This window comes from Lissotriton vulgaris, chromosome 2_2 (assembly GCF_964263255.1).
Source record: "Lissotriton vulgaris chromosome 2_2, aLisVul1.2, whole genome shotgun sequence".
Lineage (NCBI taxonomy): Eukaryota > Metazoa > Chordata > Amphibia > Caudata > Salamandridae > Lissotriton > Lissotriton vulgaris.
The window spans coordinates 101,584,273-101,604,329 of record NC_141688.1 but is presented as its reverse complement, the minus strand read 5'-3'; the positions used below and the strand labels follow the sequence as shown (position 1 = coordinate 101,604,329).

Genomic DNA, 20,057 nt, shown 5'->3' with positions numbered 1-20,057 from the left:
GACATACAAATATGGGCCTCATTACGATGTCGGTGGGAAAGCAATCTGACCGACTCCTTGTTGGAATCGTTACCTACCGACTCAGGTTCTGCAAGTCTGACCGACCAATTACGATGTTTCCAAACACTGTTCGGTTGGCCTACCATTGACTTCAATGGGAGCCTGTGTTCCGACCGACAACATAGGGTCCCTTTAGAAAAAGGGGTAGTTGCAGAAAACCTTGCACCTTGTCGCAGATACCCCAATGTGCCTGCCACACTGTGGATGGTTGTAAAGAGGGGTCCCATGGGTACCCCCACGAGCCCCAACTGGAGGCCTCCAAGTGAAGGGGGGCCTGCTACAGGCCCCCATAGTCAGTTTCTGGCATCCTTTCCATGTCAGACAGACCGATTCAGAAAGGCTGTCGGAATCCGACATCGTAATAGGTCGGTCAGAAACGCGGTCCGTAGAACCTGAACGATTCGGCTCTGACCGCCTTGGAGTTTCCAAATGGCGGTCTGAACCGAGTCAGAAAGACTGAACGGTTACCTTCTATAGTAATCGTTCAGTCAGAAATGTTTCCGAGTCGATCGGAAAAATGGGTTCCGACACTTGTTAGGAAACTGTGAATGCTGTTCGGATTATTTCCGACCAACATCGTAATGAGGCCCTATGTGTGTAGCTGGAAACAGAGGGTGGGGGGGTCAACAGGGGAAAGTTTAATGACCACGGTAACTCAAACCCCTTCTATCAACTAAATAAACAAACAAAAGGTACCTGGTCAGATTGCTTATCTAAGAGTTGTGTCGTGCCAAGGCGACCACTACACCAAACTGACCTCCCAATGACAATACTGGGTTAGAAAAAGTCCCATCAGCCCACCCTTATTGGTGGAGTGTCGTCATGTGGGATATGGACCATGAACCAAGATTTTCTCCTGATGCATCTAGTAATGATGCAGAGATAGGTTCTGGAAGGTGATCTTCTTAACCCCAGTATTGCAGAGGTAGGACCAATGGGGTGCAGTGCTAGTGAAAACCAAAAATAAGGGTGAATTTAAAATTGGCTCCTGGGACAAAAAATATGTTTACTCAGTATTGTCCAGGGTCAAGAGTAAAAACAACGCCTATAGTCTTAAAAAATGGCTATGTCATGGCGTAGTGCATAGTGGTCGACATGTTTCAGCTCGGGGGACAACTAGTCCGAGCTTTCTTCAGGACCTTAAGATATTATGCATCTGCACTGTTAGAGACAAGTAGTGTAGTTAACATATTGGATTAGTCCTACCGGATCTTTGAGCCCAAAGTATTCCTTGGTAGTCGTCCAATTGGTCTGGATTTTCCTAAATGGAATGTGAGAGGCAATTGGTGAAGAAGTGGCACTTCAAAAGACACAACACAACTGAGAATAAGCAAGGGCTGCAGAAGACTTTTCTCAACCCTTCAGAAGCTACATATGTCTTCTGATTTATAACTTAAATTAGTTACACATTATTCGTAAATCTATGTTCTACTCACCCAGCGATCTCTGGGAAAGCGCCTCACCTCACCCGGCACCCACTCGGGAAAGAAGGAGGCCCCGCTCTGTTAGAGATGGAAAAGTATTAGTAAGTATAAGTAAGTCCCTCCTACTTATATTTCTGCATGTGGGTCCAGCTTGCATCTATAGCCCATCTATAGAACCCACCTTTTTCACCAAGTTTTATTCCCTAGCCTAGTCACCTACCATGTGTTTGTGTCTGGGTTGAGTCTCTTTTTAATCAACTAGTTTTAGTTAGTGTCTAAATACATATATATGGATAAGTTGAGTACACATACTCTGTACCTCAATAGATCAGTTCATTAGAGGTCATTATACTTTTCCATCTCTAACAGAGCGGGGCCTCCTTCTTTCCCGATGTCTTCTAGTGAAATGCAGCTTCAAATGTAGGACACAGCGCGCCAAGAGGCCCGCGCTTGGGGCATACCTGGCCTACTGAGGGTACCTGGGGCATACCTATCCTACCGAGGGTACCTGGGGGCATACCTGGCCTACAGAGGGTACCTGGGGTATACCTGGCCTACCGAGGGTACCCGGGGGCATACCTGGCTTACTGAGTGTACCCGGGGGCATACCTGGCCTACAGAGGGTACCTGGGGCATACCTGGCCTACCGAGGGTACCTGGGGTATACCTGGCCTACCGAGGGTACCTCCCTGAGAGCAATGACTAGTGGCTGACATCCGTTCAAGCTTTCCACCATTTAACTGTGCTTTAATACATCAATTATCAAGATACCTAAAATACGAGTTTACGTCCATAATCAAATCAAAAATATGCAGTCCACCATCTAAAATGGTACCTTCTACCAGTGCCTGAGATGTACCTCCTCCAACATACTTTCCCATAAACAAAAGCTATTACTGAGTGCATTTCACGGGGCAGTAATAAAGAGATAGTCAAATTCATTGCCAAGATAAAAAATCTGTCACGGAATTGTAATGACCACACCTGCAGACGAACCTTTACAACAGTAAACCACTCACTCAACTCAAACGACATCAATGAAATTCCATAGCATGGTCTGGACGGGCCTTTACCATGTGCGAGCTGTGTCCACCCCCAGGGCACTGACCTCCAGAGGGGCGCTGGAGCCCCCTGCAGCGGTCTCCCTATGATTTAGGTCCAAACAAAAGTGCGTTTAAACCCTTTTTCTGAAGGCTGCTGGAGTCCTGCTCTGATATGTGTTTGTATTTCATGGAGCTCCTTAACCTTGCCCCCCTCACCTGCCTCCCACCCCTTTTTAATTGTCAATACAAAGGCAGATAAAGAGGACTAGTGCGGGGAAGGGGGTCACCAAATTTGGAATAGCCCAGGGCGCTCTCTGAGCAAAAGCGCATTGGCAGAAGAATGAAGTGTATGAAAAAAGGAAACAGTCTGGTAGGTGTCATTTGAAGAGGTGAGTGTTCAAATGTTTCCCATCTGCAGACGAATTAGACCCTTAGTCTGATGCGTTCTGGTTTAAGGTGCCACCACCTGTAGGCTAGAAAGAAAAAGGCCTGCTTCAAGGTTTTGCTTTGTTTGGATATTTCCAGCTGTAGTCATGTTTTGCTCTCATTGTTCCTTTTACTCGCTGTGGTGTGGTAGCTGTCTTTCATGTAAGAAGGTATGTGACAGTGCCTTGCCTCGAACTGTTGTAAAATGTGTTGACATTCTCCGGTGTCTACTGACCTTAATAAAAACAAATAATATAAAGAAATGACAAAACAAACACATCTTCATGACATCAGAGGTATAAATGTGGTTACACAAAGGATTGCAACCCAGACGCTGATTAGTTAAATGAAACATTCTGATAAATATTTCCAGTATTGTGTATAATCTTATTCTAACAATGTATCTCATCTTGATCATTAAAAAGTAAGCCTTTGCAAAATAAAAAAGTAAAATAAAACTCAGTTGATTAAGTAGGCTTGACTGTTTGCTTTATTTCATCCCTATTCCAATTTTTAGGAATCACTAATTCCACCCTTTCCAGGCGTAGGAGTTCACAATACCCATATTTTGCATTTTGCCTTGTGCAATTCTCTTCTGATCTGGTGCTTTCTCAGCAGCATGAAGGGTAAGTCGTTCCAAGAGATTGATTAATCTTTCTGGGCTAAGAGATTTGCTATTTTTCGGTCGTCGAATAAGGGCAGCCGTCCCGCAGCTTGTACATCTTGGGCTCGAATGCAGCCTGTCCACAACTTGTTGAATCTCATTGTTGGAGAGTATCTGGTGGCCCAGAGGAAATGGTGGCGGGACAATTGTACCCCAAGGCTTCTTAGACATTCTAACAACTAAAAGCAGAAAAGAACAAGCAATGAGTGGGTTTATCAGATTACACTTAGTTATTTTTACGTTATTTTCAAATTAGGAAGGCTTCACCATAGACAAGTGTATGCAACAAACATCTTGTATAATAAGGTTGTCAGAGACATCACACTCTCTGATTAGAGGGAATGTGTGTTCCAAATTCCCATTCATTTTAACATAGGAATTACAGGTAGTACTCCTTGGCGACCAGAATGAGGCCTATTATCTTTAAAATACATTGGAATGTGGAGCACTTCATTGCAGACAATGGATTGCTCCGTGATTCTAGCGGCCGGTAAAAGCCCGCAGTGCAACATTCCAATGTTGTTCACATTTTCAATCCCCTCTGGCTCCGAGAGGCCTTTGTTTTATTTGTTAGAACATTTTGCCCTCTAGTGGCAGATTGGTCTAATAGCCTTATAGCCCTTGTAGCTGGCTATACTGGCTATTAAAGTCCCGCTCCTTTGTTAACGCTACGGCAGGCTATATTAAAAAATTATGGAACATTTTACATGATTTTTATGACCCAACATTTAAGCAAGAGGTGTCAGTGCACTTTATACTTAACAAGCAATCATGCGACAGAGGTCTCAAAAATACAAAGAATAAGGAAAACCAACATGGGAATTTAAAAAACTAATTAAAGTTTTAGACCCCCAGCTCACTCCTGTTAGTTGGGTTGAATGACAGTCCACCACAAATAATAAAGGTATAAATTCTTGTTCCAGTAAAGGTTTCAGTAATTTAAACCTGAGCTCCATCCCTGGTAACTATGGCACAGATCAGACTGCCTTAACTTAAGAAAATGTGTAAAGCATTTACAAGTTCCAAAACATTTAAAAGGTCAAAACCACAACTAAATAAAAATCCCATTCCGATGTATAAAAATAGAAAAGTTTCAAGCAGGAAACCTCCGGAGTTCGCGGCCAGGAAGTCATTAACGTCAATCGGATGCTGCTCGAGTTAAGCCCAATGAGACTTTCGCACTTCACACTTAGAGTCTTTTCTGGAAGTATAATTTCCTCAGCAAGGCAAGACTGTAGTCGGTAGCCAAGAGGGATTTGATGCCATTGGACGCTGGTCATGTCTAGCTAAAGCCGCGTTGCTGTGGTGAAGAACATTGTAGAAGCAGCAGCGTAGTCAGGCCCACTGGCGATGCACCCACAGCAGATTTGCTGGCAGGTAGTTCCCAGTCCCTCAATGGTTCTCCAAGCAAAAGTTAGCAAACAGTTTCGAGCTCCCAAGTTTTAGGGCTAGACAGGAGGAGTATACTATAGCACCAACCAAGGATTCCAGGACCTCAGGAACAGTACTTGGACGTCAGGACTCAGTCCAACAGAAGCCACGTGCAGGGTCCAGGGCAGCACCAGTGGAAACTGGTCAGCTAGGCTTTTCCAGGAGTGTGGGCTTCTGGCAGCATTTGTGGCCCTGCAACTTAACAGGAAGTCAACCAACTGACCCCTGGAGGTTATTCCTTTAGCCTGAAAAGAAGTGGGAGCATATCTAGACCTTTGGGTTCTCCTCAAAGGTTTGAACAGCAGGTGCAGCTCTTCCTCTGTCTTCCATGGGTCCAGTACTGTTCTGAAGAGGGTGCCTAGGATTCCAAGGTATGGGACTTCTGGCCCCTCCCAAATCAATAGAGAAAAAGGTCCCAGGAGTAACTGTACCCACTTTTGCAGCAGTTCCTGTGTGCCCTTCTGCAACCAATCCCACAGTGCACCTCTCTACCTAAAGCCAACATGGCAGGTTCTTTCTTCCATTTATATGACCCACTTTTAAATGACACGCATCCTGCCTTATGGGCCTACATAGGGTTAACTTATTGATATTTAAAAGGAGGTTAGTTCTGCCAAAACAGATTATTTTGGCAGTTTGAATTTGCAGTTTTAAAACTGCACAAACGGGCAACAGTGGGAGCCATTCAGGCATGTTTTGCGCTGTCATTCTAGTGGTGGCACAATCAATTCTGCAGTCCACTAGTAACATTTAGCTTATAGGCCCTGGATACACACCGGAACATATAACAGGGACTTAAAGGTAAGTTAAACATGCAAATTAGGAGTAAAACCAATTTCAACATGTTTTTGGGGTCAGTTTTAGTTCAAAAACCTGCATTAAAAATATAGCAAAATATGACTTGGCGTCTCAGATGACCCACTGCTTTCTCTAAGAGAATCAGGTCATCCTCCAGAGATGATGTGTCATCTCTTACCGGCCTTCTAAACTGTACCAATTGGAGTACCTGACTCAGCCACTGGAGCTTGTTGACCTGTACCCCTACCGCTTTATTTGCTTGAAAGATGACCATTTACCTTTTTTCAGACAGAGGGGCTGATTTACAGTTTGGCTGAGAGTACACTCCATAGCAATGGCCACATTTGTGGTCCACCCATCTTATTTAAGTGTGTTAGAGTGTGATTTTTCTCTTTCATTTGTAGGCGTGAATTATAATCATGGGTAGTTCACTCCCGCATATAATCCTTTATTGTGCTAACATTAGGGCATTAGATCGTGTATCGTAATAATGCGAAAAGTGATGTGCTAGGTGTATTTCAGAGTAAACATTAAGAAATTAACATTTAATTATGTGTGACTAGACGAAAACCTTTACGTGTAGGGTTCATATATGTAGTTAATGAAAATTCTTACAATTAATGTGCTTATGTAATGTGTTAATTTGAACTTGCTCAGTAATAATGTTCATTTGTATGGGTCCGTTATGAAATTATGTGCCATTCTTATGTTGGCTGATTTCTGTAGGCCTGAACTGTATTTCTCCCTGAAAGCTTTCATATTAGTCTCGCAAGTGAATTTCATGTGCATGTGGAATTTGTTCTTACTCACGTTTCTGTTGCAGGTGGAAAAATTCATCCTTGTTAGTCAGAATAATGTCTTTGTATTAGGAATTAGGCTTAGGGAAGAGAAGATACATTGAACGGCGGTGCTGATAATGAGGGACAGTGTATTTTCTTATCGAGAGAGCCTAGGAATCAAGGTCATCAAGCCCAGGCATGGGAGCATTGTTGCTGTGTAGAAAGTTATCTACAAGGAGGTAACTTGCTTGGATGGTGTGATGTTGCGTTGCATCTTGGGATGCTACTTGCGAGCTAATGTATCGAAGTTAGGGACAGAGTCTGGGGGCTTCTGACTTGCCTTGAAAGAGAGAGCATCTTAGAAGGAGCTCTGCAGCTTTATGTTACTTGGCCCATTCAACATGAATAGACTTCTTAGGAAGTCTTCACGTGCGGATACTTTTACAGAACTTGCCTGGGAAATGCTAAGTAGGGATGGCACGTTAGTGGTAGTGTAGGAATAGACACATGCTTTTCACTTACGAACCTCCAATGAAGGAAAATATGGATGTTGGAGCCATTCTTTTCTGTATCCTGATTGTGGAACTGATTATTCTGTGCATGCTGCACCGTCTCAACTTTATTCGGAGGTTTGGCTTCGTATTAGTTACAATGTATTTCTACACCCTCGTTTTGAGGTGCTTGTTTTTCCAATTGTTCTTGGCTTTGTAATACATTTACTTAACATCGATTGGTAGTCTGTGATTGTTCTGAGTCACAGTTCATTGGAACAAAAATGATTGATTGGTTAACGATTTACCTCCCCTCAACACTTTCGTGCAGAAAAGAGACATCGGCCTAGGGTTCCAGAGTAAAATCTAGAATGTGGTTCTAGACTCCTTCAGTTGCAAGCAGTCTGAAAGAATGTAGATGATGGTGCTTACTCCATCTCTGCAGCCAGCATACTCCTCCGAAGGCCCGACTGAGCATAGGTGGTCGGAGGTCAGCCAATTTAAAGTGGACAATCAGATGGATTTTTTTGCTGTCCAAGAATGCCAGGTAAAAAAGGTGGTGAGGGACAGTAAAACATACACAAAACAATAATGACCAGACATTATAGGGGACACATTTCTTGGTATGGGGGTCATTAGTTTTTCTTTTTCCAAAAATAAATTATCACTTTTGGGAGTTTGTGTTTGAACAATGAAAAACAAAAAAAAATTTGTGGGAGCAGTCAGTCAAACCTTTCAACATTGACAGTCAATGAGTTATTTACGGACTGGTGGGCAGATGGCCCCTGGGATGGCTGGAGCAATGTTATCTGCCATCCGTACTGAATACCCTCTGTCTGCCAAACTTTAAATCAACCACAATGTCTGCTGTCTCTTAAGGCACCAAAGCGGACCTGAGCATTGCCTAAGTCAACTTTAAATACAATTAAACATTTCAAGATACAGTGTTATACAGTGTGTATTTGGTTTTGTTGGAGCATACAAATTACTTTGCAGTCAAACAAATGGGCTGTAAGCGCTTCAGAATACTTGAAATTACTTAAGATTACTCTTTAGTTACTTTTCAGTTACTTTTCTACTTTTGCACAGAACAAACTAATCACATAGTTTGGGCATTGTAGTACATTAGCAAGCAGGTTAACTTTTTTGAAGACACTTAGGGGCATATTATCAAGGGGGTTTATCTCCGCTTTTTTGGCTTTAAAAGCCAAGAAAGCGGAGATAAAATTATCTCCCTATTACCAAGCTGTCGCTAACACCAGTTAGTGACAGCTAAAAGGAGATAGCGACCATCTTGGGCCCCGCTTTGCATGTCAGTGATATTTATCACTAATGACATGCAAAGTGGGCGTGCCAAGATGTTAGAGACTGGAAACAGTCCCTAACATCGCTATCTCCTATTACCAACTTTTGGAGATATTCGGGCTAAGCGCGAATATCTCCAAAAGCTAACACCTGCCCTGAGCAGTTCTTAGCCATGTTATCCAATGGGAGGTGGATAACATGGCTAAGAGCATTTGCTCGATAATGCATGAATATCGCTGACTTTTCAGCGATATTCATGCATTGCCGCCGTTTTTTATCGCATTTGCGATAAACCTTGCTAATAGCAAGGTTTATCTGCGATAAAAATCGCCGATGTGCGGCGATAATTTTTGTCTCTAAACAAGTTAGAGACAAAAATTATCGCTAGTTGTTGATAATATGCCCCTTAGTTACTCTGCTGCCGTCAAAACAGGTTCAACACTTAGAACATTTTTCAGAGAAAAAAACCACCATTCACTCCTATGGAGAAAAACAAAGTGTTATGTTAGCAGGTAAGTAAACAGTTTTGGTAACTGAGTTTTGGGGGTTAGAGCCAAGGATCCCCAAGGTTCAGTTCAGCACTTGAGGTGCACCTGGCTACCAGGGCAGCCAGGTGCAGAGTGCAAGGGTGTCATTGTTAGCCAATGTGGCTAAGGGGCTCCTCTGGGGGTGGCTGCTCATGGGCAGTTTTAGAGCTGGCGCTGTGGGCGTGGGTCTCCCTTCCATTTCTTGAAGTTGACTCCTGTGTTTTTGCTGGTTATGGATGCTTTGGGCACTGTGCAACTTTTAATCGGTGCCACAGTGCAAGTGCTCCCTATGGTAAATTGGTGTATGGAAGAGTGATTCCATGATTGGCTGGTTTGGTTTACTTGTCAGGCCCTAGTAGAGTGCACTGAATTTGCAGAGGGATTGTAAATCAAAAGATGTTGGTGGGCTTGCAGCACTGGTTATGCCTCCCACAGAAGCTGCCTGTAAAAGTGTGTCTCAGGTCTGCCATTGCAGTGCATATGTGCATCAACAACAAAACAATTCAGAGAGGGTCCAAGGGATATGTAATTTAAAGACCCGTACCTGATTATTATCCCCAGCTACTTCTATATATAGAACACAAAAACACAGGGGGCCTACCAGCTTAATTATGTGGCTGCACTGTCCATCCGAGTCACCAGAATCTCGGGGTGTATGAATCACATGAAGACAGCATATTTCGAGAGAAGGTGAACACTATGTGTATAGGAAAAACCGACACAGTACAGATCATTCATACATGGTTGACAAACCCAAAGCAAATAGCAAAGGGTTACCATCAAATTGACTCAATGATCAGTCCTATCATTTGGCCAAACCCAGGTGCATATCAGGCTAGTCCCCTGATCATTGGGACATCAAGCGCCGCACCATTTGTTGCTGGTTAAGGATTTGGTCCACCAACACAAACGAACCGTCAATGATGGCTGATCTTTGATGGCCAGGTGAATAACAGTGCAACAGAAAATATAATGACTTTAAAATAGGATGGAGTGTCCTCCTACTAATAACTTTATTCTGCGGACGAACCACACCTCCTAATTAAAAACCTAGAACAGTGCAAGAGAGACAGTCAACAAATATCTGTCTAGTAACGGGCCAACATGTTTCTGCCTATCGGGTATTTAATCCCATGGCATTCGTCAGGGCCTCAGTTCTTTCAATAGTTGGACTAGTAGTAATGAAACAAAAGAAACACCACCACCACCAAAGTGGGAAAAGTAAAAATGTAATAATGGTTGAATACGGTACAACCTGTAACAACCGAAGACATTAGCCCTCCATGTCAATTGGGAACTCCGAATTCTATGGAGGAAAAATGTATAGTCGGTAATTGTAAACTTGATGTGTCAATCACCTATACAATGTGTTTCACCAAAAGTAATTAAAGAAAATAATGTATTCATGCTCACCCTTCATGGTAGGAAAATGGACCTCACCTCACCTGGACCTTGCTCAGGTTATACGAGGCCCCGCACAACATAAATATAATAAGTAAAACAGAAATAGAGCACCATAAAGCGTAGTTACAAAGCCTTTTGAAATGTTCAACATCATTCCTGTACAATCATTCCCGGACCATCAAAGATCAGCCATCATTGACGGTTCGTTTGTGTTGGTGGACCAAATCCTTAACCAGCAACAAATGGTGCGGCGCTTGATGTCCCAATGATCAGGGGACTAGCCTGATATGCACCTGGGTTTGGCCAAATGATAGGACTGATCATTGAGTCAATTTGATGGTAACTGTTTGCTATTTGCTTTGGATTTGTCAACCATGTATGAATGATCTGTACTGTGTCGGTTTTTCCTATACACATAGTGTTCACGTTCTATCGAAATATGCTGTCTTCATGTGATTCATACACCCCGAGATTCTGGTGACTCGGATGGACAGTGCAGCCCCATAACAGAGCATATGTGCAGCCTGGTACTGCCATGTTGACGGGGCAAGTGCACCCACTTGCCAGTCCCTAAACCTTCCATTTTCTGCATATTAGTCACCCCTATGGTAGGCCCAAGGGCAGGGTGCATTGTAGGTAAAAGGTAGGACATGCCCTGGTGTGTGTTGCATGTCTTAATAGTGAATTACAGCCCTTTTGTTTTTCACTATTGTAAGGCTACCTTTTTCCCATAGGCCAGAATGGGCAGTTTGATTATAGCATCTTATAATCCTAACTGACTCAGGGAACTAGGTAGAAATTTGAGTTTAGTATGCCTGAACTCTCAGAATGGTAAATTATATCTTTTAACATTCTGTGTTGGAAAATACTACTTTTAGAAAGTAGGTATTGTCTTGCCTAAACTGTCCAAGCCTGCCTCTGCTAGATTGTGTATTCCTTGTCTGGAGTTTGAGTGACAGGGGCTGGGGCTGGGGGATTCCAGGAGACAGGTGAGTCAGCACAGGGCTGAATAGAACTATCTTCATGTAGATGTGTGGGAGGAGTTGCACCTGGGACCTGAATAGGGTTGGACCTGCCTTCCACAATACTGGCTCCAACCTCCTGTGGTGCGTCTGATGTCCCTGGCCCACACTGTAAAAGGAAAGAAGGAGTCTTGTCAACACAGTTCTCCAGGACTGAACAGAACTGGTTTGGACTGGGTACAGGCCCCTCTGCCTTCAGAGGATAAAGGATTTGCTAGTATAAATATTGGGACCCAGACCCAAGAATTTTAGATCACTTTTGGGAAACAAGAAGAACGTTTGCTGAGGAGAGGTACCAGAGAAACTGAGGAGGAGACTATCCCTAAGCTGAGTGCTGTTTGGGGGATTGGTCTACAGTGGTTGTCTTACTGCCAAAGAAAGAAGAAAGCACGTTGTGCTACTTTCAAATCAACTTGTAAAGGATCTCCAAGGGCTTGAGATAGAGCTTGCCTCCTGCTGAAGTATCAGGGACAACAGACTTCACCAACCAGCGTCCCTGCCTTCCCTTGTTGGGAATTGAAGTGCCTGCTGTTGAGCTGGCCCTTCTGAGAGACTGCGTGTTGCTGGGAGCTGGAAGCACAATACGCAGTCTCTCAGAAGGCGCGTCGCTGCAGCCATAGTCGTCGCATCACCGGAGAAGAGTGTCGCCATCGCAGCAGATGCCGTCATATTACAGGAAAAGCGTGCCGCCGCTGTCGCTGTTGCCATTGCATCCCCCAAAGCATCACGCATCACCGGAGCAAAGTGTCGCCATCGCAGCAGACGCCATTGCATCACCGGAGAAGTGTGTCGCGGGACCTGTCGCGGCTCAGAAGAATCATTGAGTCGCCGCACGCCCGTCAGGCGTGCACGCATTATTGTCACATCAAGAAGAAGACGCCATTTTTGTTTTATTGCACCAGATCTTCATTGCATCAGGGCACTGCTGGTCGCATCGCCACGGAAGCATAGTAGGAAACTGACGCCTCACCTTCCCACGCGGAGAAGAACCAATGCATCCGCTACGCAGCAGTAGGGACCCAACGCATCACCGTTCTTGAGTGTAAGAAAACAACGCATCACCTTCCCTGCAACACTTTCGTTGTATAGCGTTACGCATCCGAAGGTACATTGAACTTAAAGTGTTGCATTTCACATCTAAAGAGAACTAAGCTATTTCTACCATTTTTAAAGTACGGTATTGTGGATTTTTGTCATTTGTGGTCGTGTGAAGTCTATATAAAAATACTTATTTTTATACTACAGCTTGTGTGGTGTCCATCTGTAGTGTTGTTACTGGGTTACTGTATGTGTTCACAAATGCTTTACACACTGCCTCTGAGATAAGCCTGTCTGCTCGTGCCAAGCTACCAAGGGGGTGAGCAGGAGGTATTTTAGAAGTGTACCCCCTTAGCCTGACTAGATGCAAGGGTCCCTATTTGGTCAAAGGTACCTACCTCTGCCAACTAGAGACCCCCAAATCTAACAGGCAGGCTTGTGTTCACCAGTCAGAACCCCACCACTAGTTGGTTGGAATTCTCATTGCAGCGATTCTGCAACAAGTGCGTTGACTCCCCCATGACTGCTGGTCCTCCTCCACGAGTGCGAAGGTACTTTGTAAATCTCAACCAACTCTCTAAAGCTGACCACCAAAGACCAAATTCAGGGACAGTACTTCATCATGGGACTCCACTTGGTGGCCAACAGGTCCGGCACCCATCCCCAAGAACAAATGCCAAGAACCTCGGGCTGGGCAGGAACAGCAAACTTGACATGACCGCACAAGCCAACGCAGTCACGGATCTCATGCTTTTATACCCTGAAGTTGCAGAGGAAGATGCTAAAATAGCTCCCCATCAGCACCCACAAAATGGTGACCCACATCCTGATCACAAGCAAGCTGGACTATGGGAACACCCTCTGTGCTGGAATAAAAAACTTACCCTTAAGGCTGCAGAGCAGTCAGAGCTTGGCGGCCAGAAATATTCTCAACCTCCAATGGCGCACTCTCTTCATATTACAACTGAAGGATCTCCATTGGCTCCCCATACACAAACATGCACAATTCAAACTCCTCATCCACACTTTCAAGGCACTACATTACACTGGCACGGCATACTGCAACAATCGCATCTGCTTTCACAAATCTTCTAAACACTTCTGCTCACCTGGACTCATATTTGTACACATCCCACACGTATGGAAAACCAGGTCCGGCAGTTGATCCTTTTCCTACATCACTCCTAAAGTATGGAACAACCTGCCACTATGCTTAGGAGACTCGTCCTCACTTCTTGAATTCTGCAAGAAGGTGAAGACCTTGGGCCTTATTTATGAAGGCCTTGCGTTAGTTTTGCGCCGCCGGTGCGTCACTTTTTGTGACGCACCAGCGGTGTAAAAAATGCGCCTTGTTGCGCCATATTTAAAAAGTGACGCATCTAGGTAGATGCGTCACTTTTTAAACCCCTGCGCCACATTATACCTGCGTCAGGTATAATGTATGCAGAGGGGGGTTCCCCCGCAAAAAGCCTCCTAATATTGATGCAGTGAAATCTATGAGATTTCACTGCGTCACTTTTAGGACGCTTTTGCGTCAAAATCTTGCGCCTGCCTCACAGCAGGCGTAAGACTGACGCAAGACCTTTCACATGGGGCTTTCCCCATGTGAAAGGACGCATTGCTGGAGTTGCGTCACTTTTGTGACACACTCCAGCAATGCGTCACTTTTGCGCTTACAGATACGTCAGAAATACTGACGTATCTGTAACTCCTTGCGACATGATGCGTCATACATTAAATATGACGCATCAGGAATGTCGCAAGGAGTGCGCAGTGAAAAGTGACGCATCGCTGTTTTCACGCAGCGATGCGTCACTTTTCATAAATGAGGCCCCTAGATTTTTGAGTCGCCCCAATAGGCCCTATGTTTGGCTAGACTCACACCTACTCCCATCATGGGTAATAGTGCACTTTACAAATTTGCATAACATAACAAACATTTCCTGTATATTTATCAAAAATCTAGCTTTACTGCTGAATTGGATTTTTTGTAATGTTTAAAACAGTGTTTGAATCATTTCTGTAGCTTACCCCCAAACCAAAGTTAGCAAAGAATTGTATTTTATTTGAACATTAGATTTTCTCATAGGATAAGCTACAGCCCTTTCCCAGTGAAAATTGCTTTTGGAGGAACATTCCAACATAAAATTCTTACATGGTTCACCTTTAAATACTAGGCATCTTACCTTAAAGGCTATGAGGCTTACTCATTTAATATTTAAAAACAGGGTTCCTTCTTGTCAAAAATAGTTGCTTCGATAGGTGTGCCTACAGGTTTAAAATCTGCAGCAGTCAAGCTGCCAAAGTAGGAATGAGCCCATGTTTTTTCCTTGTCAGCCTAGTGGTAGCATAATTGGTGCTGCAGTCCACAGGTGACATTTAACTTTCTATGCCACTCGTGTATTTTTCTGTTCCATATACTATGGCCTTCCTGGAAAGTTAAATATGCCAACTGGGGGTTTACCAATTTTACCATGTTTTAAGGGTCAGAGCACATAAACTGGTGACAAGATAGCAGTGTCCCAATGTGTAGAGTTAAAAAACCATCAATATCAGTTAGCATACAATAAAAGTGATCATGCAAAAATGGGAATTCTCTCGCAGCTTCTCTATGGTATGGTTTATGACTGAGGTAGATAATCACTCTACACCATCAGAATCAGGCTGTGATAGAACAACCTCTATAACAATTGCAGAAGCATCTGTGTGCAATTGAAAAGGCTTCCCAAAGTGGGACACTATAATGTGGCTACGAAGCAAAACAACGTTCTCAGAATATGGAATGGCTCAGTCACCAAGGGGATGGAGAGAAAAGGGAAGAGTGGTTTCTCTTATGCAGTAAATCTGTCCAAGTGGTGGCCTTAGGGCAAGGTCCAAGCAAATATTCTGTAATAACCAACTCTACCTCAAAAGATGTTTTTGTGGCAGCGTAAGCTGGTTACAGCTTCACTTTTTAGGGCTCGGGCCTCCCCTACACGGAGTGTAGGAGGAGCTTGCGAGCTCTTTAGTATTTAGAAAAAAAGTTTCAGAAAGGACTCCGGCTGGGACATTCCTTAGATTTTTTTGGCATCTGCCTAGTGATTCGTCTTCGCTGTGCTGTGTATTCAGTAGCGTTGACGTGATAGGCTGTATGCAATGTACGCGTGCCTGAGTTGGCATTTTCTGTTCGCGAACGAGCACGGGAGAGTGATTCATCTTAATTAGGAGCTGTCAGAGTGCCCGTGTAATGCAATCCAGATGATGCGAGCGCGTTCCCAGCGGTGAGCGCGTTCAATGTAAAATGACGAGAGGCAGCAGGCGAGGCTCACAGAAGATGACTCATACATGCTCGTCCACACTGTAGTTCTTGTGTTTCCTGAAGAGTCTCATTTCCAAAGGGCGCCATTTCCTTCTTTTCCTCGCACGCTGCGCTGCACTATTTTTGTCTTGTTTAAAAAACGGTGTTTAAAGGCGTTTTTAAATACTGTAATGTCCTCTGCGATGTATTGACTTCCGATGCAATTGGATGAAAAACTTACCTGTGATATAAATACTCCGATGTTGCGCCCTGTAGGCTTAGTGCACTGTCCACTCTTAAACACTCAGAAATGTTTAAAATAAAGACACGGTGCTGTTTAATTCACCGGTTATTTTTGGCTTTGGCCTAAGCAATATTTCTATCCGAGCTCTATCAGTCCCGATAATCATTGACTCTGATGTCAGTGCATTGATCGTCGCAGACGAGCCCTGCAGAGGTGACCCCCGCCGGGTGCCCCTCCCCCAATGCTGACGTGTCCAGGGCCGACTCCGGCCGGAGTGCAGCTTAGGTCATTTCAGATGTCGATACTTGCATTGATTAGGGCTTGCATTATTCATCAGGATCGATTATCTGTGTGTCTGGGTGTTTCTGCCATTTATTGGACCAGTCACCCATGTCCTTGTATTATAGCATTTATATATAGCGCTTGCTCCTCCTGTCTGCGGCGCTGAAGCGCTTACTCACGCGCGTAGCTCCTGATACCAGGCCGAACGTGTTGATGTTTTTATGAAACAACGCAATTTAAGTACAAATTGGTAATTCTGCTACTGTTGCAGAGCGCTACAGATCATACGTCTGATGTAGCGCTTGGTGGCCCTGGGAAGCGCTACGTGTAGGGGAAATTCCACTGGTGGGTAAAGAGAGTGCGTTGAAGGACTTCCTGTGGCATAACCACCTACCAGAGGCTCGGGCCAGAACAGCGTATTCATAACTTCATCACTAGCAGAACCAGGCTCTGGGCACCCCAGAAAAGGCTGGAACGAGGCCGCACTGCGGACAGCGCTTTGAAGCCATACAGTGCCAGTGTGCGCTATAGAGATGATGATGAAATAAAAGAACAGTCTTACCCCAATGATGGAAAGTGCATGGTGGGGGTACTGGGGGAGGATGTGATGCTGAACGGAAAGTGTTCATTTTGCTCGCGCACAATATTACTTTTCACAGTTTTTTTTAGCTCGTTATAAAATAAAAGCTGTTGTAGCTCCTGATACCAGGCCGAACGTGTTGATGTTTTTATGAAACAACGCAATTTAAGTACAAATTGGTAATTCTGCTACTGTTGCAGAGCGCTACAGATCATACGTCTGATGTAGCGCTTGGTGGCCCTGGGAAGCGCTACGTGTAGGGGAAATTCCACTGGTGGGTAAAGAGAGTGCGTTGAAGGACTTCCTGTGGCATAACCACCTACCAGAGGCTCGTGCCAGAACAGTGTATTCATAACCTCATCACTAGCAGAACCAGGCTCTGGGCACCCCAGAAAAGGCTGGAACGAGGCCGCACTGCGGACAGCGCTTTGAAGCCATACAGTGCCAGTGTGCGCTATAGAGATGATGATGAAATAAAAGAACAGTCTTACCCCAATGATGGAAAGTGCATGGTGGGGGTACTGGGGGAGGATGTGATGCTGAACGGAAAGTGTTCATTTTGCTCGCGCACAATATTACTTTTCACAGTTTTTTTTAGCTCGTTATAAAATAAAAGCTGTTGTAGCTCCTGATACCAGGCCGAACGAGTTGATGTTTTTATGAAACAACGCAATTTAAGTACAAATTGGTAATTCTGCTACTGTTGCAGAGCGCTACAGATCATACGTCTGATGTAGCGCTTGGTGGCCCTGGGAAGCGCTACGTGTAGGGGAAATTCCACTGGTGGGTAAAGAGAGTGCGTTGAAGGACTTCCTGTGGCATAACCACCTACCAGAGGCTCGGGCCAGAACAGCGTATTCATAACCTCATCACTAGCAGAACCAGGCTCTGGGCACCCCAGAAAAGGCTGGAACGAGGCTGCACTGCGGACAGCGCTTTGAAGCCATACAGTGCCAGTGTGCGCTATAGAGATGATGATGAAATAAAAGAACAGTCTTACCCCAATGATGGAAAGTGCATGGTGGGGGTACTGGGGGAGGATGTGATGCTGAACGGAAAGTGTTCATTTTGCTCGCGCACAATATTACTTTTCACAGTTTTTTTTAGCTCGTTATAAAATAAAAGCTGTTGTAGCTCCTGATACCAGGCCGAACGTGTTGATGTTTTTATGAAACAACGCAATTTAAGTACAAATTGGTAATTCTGCTACTGTTGCAGAGCGCTACAGATCATACGTCTGATGTAGCGCTTGGTGGCCCTGGGAAGCGCTACGTGTAGGGGAAATTCCACTGGTGGGTAAAGAGAGTGCGTTGAAGGACTTCCTGTGGCATAACCACCTACCAGAGGCTCGGGCCAGAACAGCGTATTCATAACCTCATCACTAGCAGAACCAGGCTCTGGGCACCCCAGAAAAGGCTGGAACGAGGCCGCACTGCGGACAGCGCTTTGAAGCCATACAGTGCCAGTGTGCGCTATAGAGATGATGATGAAATAAAAGAACAGTCTTACCCCAATGATGGAAAGTGCATGGTGGGGGTACTGGGGGAGGATGTGATGCTGAACGGAAAGTGTTCATTTTGCTTGCGCACAATATTACTTTTCACAGTTTTTTTTAGCTCGTTATAAAATAAAAGCTGTTGTAGCTCCTGATACCAGGCCGAACGTGTTGATGTTTTTATAAAACAACGCAATTTAAGTACAAATTGGTAATTCTGCTACTGTTGCAGAGCGCTACAGATCATACGTCTGATGTAGCGCTTGGTGGCCCTGGGAAGCGCTACGTGTAGGGGAAATTCCACTGGTGGGTAAAGAGAGTGCGTTGAAGGACTTCCTGTGGCATAACCACCTACCAGAGGCTCGGGCCAGAACAGCGTATTCATAACCTCATCACTAGCAGAACCAGGCTCTGGGCACCCCAGAAAAGGCTGGAACGAGGCCGCACTGCGGACAGCGCTTTGAAGCCATACAGTGCCAGTGTGCGCTATAGAGATGATGATGAAATAAAAGAACAGTCTTACCCCAATGATGGAAAGTGCATGGTGGGGGTACTGGGGGAGGATGTGATGCTGAACGGAAAGTGTTCATTTTGCTCGCGCACAATATTACTTTTCACAGTTTTTTTTAGCTCGTTATAAAATAAAAGTTGTTGTAGCTCCTGATACCAGGCCGAACGTGTTGATGTTTTTATGAAACAACGCAATTTAAGTACAAATTGGTAATTCTGCTACTGTTGCAGAGCGCTACAGATCATACGTCTGATGTAGCGCTTGGTGGCCCTGGGAAGCGCTACGTGTAGGGGAAATTCCACTGGTGGGTAAAGAGAGTGCGTTGAAGGACTTCCTGTGGCATAACCACCTACCAGAGGCTCGGGCCAGAACAGCGTATTCATAACCTCATCACTAGCAGAACCAGGCTCTGGGCACCCCAGAAAAGGCTGGAACGAGGCCGCACTGCGGACAGCGCTTTGAAGCCATACAGTGCCAGTGTGCGCTATAGAGATGATGATGAAATAAAAGAACAGTCTTACCCCAATGATGGAAAGTGCATGGTGGGGGTACTGGGGGAGGATGTGATGCTGAACGGAAAGTGTTCATTTTGCTCGCGCACAATATTACTTTTCACAGTTTTTTTTAGCTCGTTATAAAATAAAAGCTGTTGTAGCTCCTGATACCAGGCCGAACGTGTTGATGTTTTTATGAAACAACGCAATTTAAGTACAAATTGGTAATTCTGCTACTGTTGCAGAGCGCTACAGATCATACGTCTGATGTAGCGCTTGGTGGCCCTGGGAAGCGCTACGTGTAGGGGAAATTCCACTGGTGGGTAAAGAGAGTGCGTTGAAGGACTTCCTGTGGCATAACCACCTACCAGAGGCTCGGGCCAGAACAGCGTATTCATAACCTCATCACTAGCAGAACCAGGCTCTGGGCACCCCAGAAAAGGCTGGAACGAGGCCGCACTGCGGACAGCGCTTTGAAGCCATACAGTGCCAGTGTGCGCTATAGAGATGATGATGAAATAAAAGAACAGTCTTACCCCAATGATGGAAAGTGCATGGTGGGGGTACTGGGGGAGGATGTGATGCTGAACGGAAAGTGTTCATTTTGCTTGCGCACAATATTACTCTTCACAGTTTTTTTTAGCTCGTTATAAAATAAAAGTTGTTGTAGCTCCTGATACCAGGCCGAACATGTTGATGTTTTTATGAAACAACGCAATTTAAGTACAAATTGGTAATTCTGCTACTGTTGCAGAGCGCTAC

General features: G+C 44.7%; 1 long non-coding RNA gene across 1 annotated transcript in view; it reads right to left on the bottom strand.

Moving 5' to 3' along the window:
• Positions 1–3,424: 3,424 nt before the first annotated feature.
• LOC147729089 (uncharacterized) overlaps positions 3,425–20,057 on the bottom strand; it is a 66,995-nt gene continuing 50,362 nt past the window's right edge. Inside the window, exon 3 of the long non-coding RNA XR_015309203.1 lies at positions 3,425–3,796. This is a non-coding gene — a long non-coding RNA (uncharacterized LOC147729089). The remainder of the gene's footprint in view (positions 3,797–20,057) is intronic.